We start from the raw sequence: 4,867 nt of genomic DNA, 5'->3' as shown, positions 1-4,867 counted from the left end.
AGGGGAGAGAGCCGCGCAGCAGCTTTTGAATACTGCAGACGACGCTCAAATCTCAGACAGCTGCGTCCCCTGCCGGTTGAACCAGTGCTGGCTCCCCCCCCCCGTAGATGGAGCAATACCCAGGGTATTATACTGTATATCATTTGTTTATTATAGCATGTAACAGTTCATGTGTTTCTATCATTAGTATTTAGGGCGGTGTGTTCATTTGGAGAGATAGGGCATGAAGCACTGAAAAAAAACCATTGGATTGGAGTAAAAAAGTTAATACTGCTACTACTCCAACCTTTTACTTTAGTAAAAGCACGAATACCCATCAAAAATTACTCCCGTGAAAGTGAAAGTACCACATTGACATGTGCACTTTAAATAAAGGCCTACAAGTAAAAAGTATAGATATTTGAGTAAAAGTCGAAAGTCTCGGAAATGGTCTTCTCATCGTTTCCAGCGAATCCGGCAACTATCGCAACGCTCCGAAATATTACCTCGGCCGCTGGAGCTTGAACACCCACGCTAATATCACCGGGATTATCTCCGGCCAGATGGTCTGTCGGTCTGTGTTAATCGCTTTTCTTTCGGTTCGGGATAAGTAGAACTGCGTTGAAAAAAAACCAAAACAACCCGTATCGTTCTTTCTAAGTATGTTCACAGGCACACCGCGGTAACAGCGTTGGCCACGCTCAGGAATTCAGTTTTCTGCTTGAAACACACTCTGCGACACTGTTGAATGGCCGTCGACGGCCGTCGATTCCCGCAGTTTACCCTTGCTTTGTTTTTGTCATTTTTTTTTATTTTCATTTTTCCCCTTCCGACGACACGCACGATGGAACGTTTGATCGACGAACGCGAGTGAATGGAATTAACCGGGGTACGCCACGGCGAAACAGGCCTATTATTGGTCCCGAATATAATCGCATGCACCTTCAGATCCAGTCACAGACTCCTGTAGTACCCAGAGCTCCGGCGAAATTTCTACTTACTGTAATAGGCACAGATCTAATTTGACAACAGGATCCGTAACGGGATAAAGTTAGGATCGGTCCATGTGTGCTTACATGTAGGAGGGAGAGAGTGTGTCTGTGTGTGTGTGTGTGTCTCTCTCTCTCTCTCTCTCTCGCTCTGGTATTCCTGTGAACTGGCCCCCTTTCTCTCCTCACACAGAATGATATGCTCTAATTGATTTAGAGCAAAAATCACATTAGTTCATTTCAACTAATTTCATCTCCTTTGCATTGACTGTGTCCTTGCCGTCCTCCCCCACCGTCTCTCTCTCTCTCTCTCTCTCTCTCTCCCCCTCTACCCCCCCCCCCCCCTCTCTCTCACTCTCTCTCTCTCTGTCAGATGTGTTTGTGTAATGCTGCCTGTCTTTAAACTGAAACTATGGAGCATGTCACCTTATTGCTGTTGACACTTTGGGTGAAAACACTTTGCAGACTTAATCCATACAGAAACTTTTAATTAAAGTGAAGAGTATAGAATATGAGTTTGACGTGACAAATTGCCGCTGAACGACTGAGAAACACGCTAAATATCTGCTCTGCATCCGAGGCAGCTACGCTGTGGCAGAATAAAAAATAAATAAATCCCCCAAATTCTATATCTTATTAAGGTAATACAAACGCGCTCACACACACACACACCACACAAAGTGAACTTTCGGCGCACGGGCGTGCGTGTGAAAGTTCACTTTCACACGTAATCCACTTAAAATGGCGGCGATATTTAATTCATACGAGAATCATTAAAAGTGCAGTGGTTCCGTGTCCATTATGCATTCCTTTTCTAGCAGGATAAAACAGCCCTCAGATGTGGGAGCCGCACTTTGAAGTGTTGTCTCAGAAGCAGACTGACTCTTATAGGAAGTCCCTGATGTATAAAACATTCCGTGCACGGGGACTAACAAAGGTGAGCACCTTGGGCTCAGCCCGGAGAACAGCCGAAAACGGCCTGCCAGGAATTTGGGCGAGTCGGTGGAGCGGCTTTCCTCTGGCGGGCCGCGCCAAAGGGGGGCATCGCGTAAACGGGACGCGGGCGACGGACGCGACGGGTTTTACACGCGGGAAAAGGCGCACGCAAAGGCTTTACGCACACGCGCGCCGTCACAGCGCACGGATTGAAGTGCGACGTAGGAAACGGCTAAACAGGTGTCGGTCAGACTGCCCAAAAATTTGTGTGCGTTCAAGGTTCCAAGCGAAAACTTTCCCGTCACCCTTTTCACTCAACCCTTTCCGTTTCAAAGGCATAAACTGTCACTCCCACAATTACTGCAAGCTCTCATAATTAACACAATTACTAAGTAAGTACATTTTTTAAGACTCGACTTTTACTCTACTGCATTTCAAAGCAAATATCCATAATCCTACATTTCCCATAAAACAGTCGGGTTGCTTTCGTTGAAACTTCTTTTTTATAATGATTTGTATTTGTAAATGACTATGACTCCACCCATACAAATTTTTCTTTTGCAAACTGTAATCAGGATCTGCACGAGCACTCATCTGTAGAAAAACAGTCACGGTCACGCTTTAAGCCGTATCATAGGGTTAGTTAAGACTTTAAGGACGTTTAAGAGCAACACTTTTCACCCGAATACGGACGGACGTCAATGCGGCGCTTTCAGTTTCGCGAGTCGTTTTGCGTCAGGGCTATTTATACTTTCACGTGACGAAACGGTCTGAGTGCTTCCGCCACCTCTCGTAATTAACAAAACACAACGCCAGGGCACGCACGTTGCGTTTTAACGGTGTAGGACAGATAATCACGTATTACACAGTTACTCAAGGTTACTCATAGGTTTGGAAATTGAGTCATTGTAATAAGATTTGGCTTATTGCATTCACTTGGATACGTGCGGATATATTTAACCTAGGTATTGTCAAGTGACCCCGTGACCTGGATCACTCTGAGGTCCTGATGATGGCTGAAGGCCACGGCCAGTCAATGGTGCACTCAACTAGGGAAGGATGAATGGTTTAATCTGCACACAAGACACAAATACAATACACCTACTACTACTACTACTACTTCTTTTAATAATAATAAATATGAGCTGCAGGCAGCACTACATTATCGAAACCTATTCCAAATTTTCGAGTTCCCACGGAACGTAGCATCAGTTTGTGCTGTCGCTCGTCTTTACACCAGCATTGCATCTAAAACTAGTTCAATTTTCAGAGTTTCCGTTGAACGCAGCATCGTCTCACGTAATGACGCGGTGAGCCCTGGAGACACGCAGAATTTCTACTACATGCTGATACACTTTCTGCGTGTTATTACTTTATCCTTTAAGTTAGAAGGTGGCTGTCTACTACATTGTAGTAGACGGTGTCTCTGAGGAAAGGAAATGACTCCGTGTGGAAGTTACAACACGGTTCCATTCAAACGGACTGAACGCTGCTTGTCCCCCAGAGGCATTACATCAACTTTTCTTTAACTTTTGGGACTAAAATAAAACGGGCCCAAATCGGACCCGTTACTCTGGTGCTGCAAGCGAACTCCATGTGTGGGGACACAAACACTGGAATATGTTTTGGACTCCTACGGTTTGTGTGATAGGACCGGCAGAGGTGAACAGAATGTTCAAATTCACAAAAAGGGCAAAAATTGGCCAAAATAGAAAAGGCCAGTTGCTCAGTGGTTCGTCCCTGGTCCTAGGTAGCGGAAGTGTTGGGGACTTCCGCTTCCGCTAGACTTCCATTTAAATGAGTACTTTTGGATTGTGCGATTTTTTTGTGTAGAGAAAGGCTGCTCACTGCAGAGCCAATGGACTCCGCCTCCAGCTGCGGCTGCACCCCAGCTCAGAATTTAAGAAGGAATTAAAAAAAAAAGTAAAATCTTGTGTCCAGATGGGTCACTGTCTGCATTAAATATATTAAATATAATTTACATAATATAGTAGTAGTTGAATTACTACTACTACTACTACTATGACTGCTACTTCTTCTTCTACTACTACTACTTCTACTACTGCCACTACTACTACTGCTACTTCTACTTCTACTACTACAACTACTTCTTCTACTGCGATTACTGCTGCTACTACTACTACTACTACTGCTGCTACTACTACTACTACCACTACTCTTACTGATACTGCTTCTTCTACTACTACTACCACTACCACTACCACTACTTCTACTGCTACTACTACTATTACTACTACTACTACTACTACTACTACTACCAGTACCACTACCACTACTTCTACTGCTAGTACTATTACTACTACGACTACAACTACTACTACTACTAATAATGAATATAGCTGCAGGCAGTTATACAGGGGGTCCAGTGTGGTCATGTTAGGTAGGTGTAACAGGTTTCCGAGGTTCCCCAATCTGCGCTCTGTGATTATATACGGGGACGTTTGGCGCGCACCGAGGGACGGATTCTTTCTTTAATCGCTCTCGGACATTCTGAACCATAATGTGCACATTTATAGTACGATGCGTCACAAAGCGCCTTACTCTAACTTACTCATCTCGTTCCATTCGTTTTCGAGCGTCGGCGTGTCTGTGACGCGCGACCGTCTGGCCACTTTTGGTCAGATTTAGTTTTGTTTTTTTTCACTATTCTCCGCTCTGTATGTGGACCGGTTTGGATGAAACGTGAACCGAGAGATGTTTGTGACGACCCGGTTCTAACGACACCTCAACCATGTTCGTAGCTTCTGCCTTGTTCTGTTCTCTTCTGTTATAATAATAATAATAATGCTTCTATCTACTACTACTTGTAGTACTACTACTGCTATTACTGCTACACTGCCACTAGGCTACTATTACTACTGTTATTATTATTATAAATCATAATAATTATTTTAACAATAATAATCTAGAACTATGTAGGCAAACCACAGCATTGATATCAT

This window comes from Zeus faber, assembly GCF_960531495.2.
Source record: "Zeus faber genome assembly, chromosome: 21".
NCBI classification, from domain to species: Eukaryota; Metazoa; Chordata; class Actinopteri; order Zeiformes; family Zeidae; genus Zeus; species Zeus faber.
Note: the sequence above shows the minus strand (reverse complement) of the source record.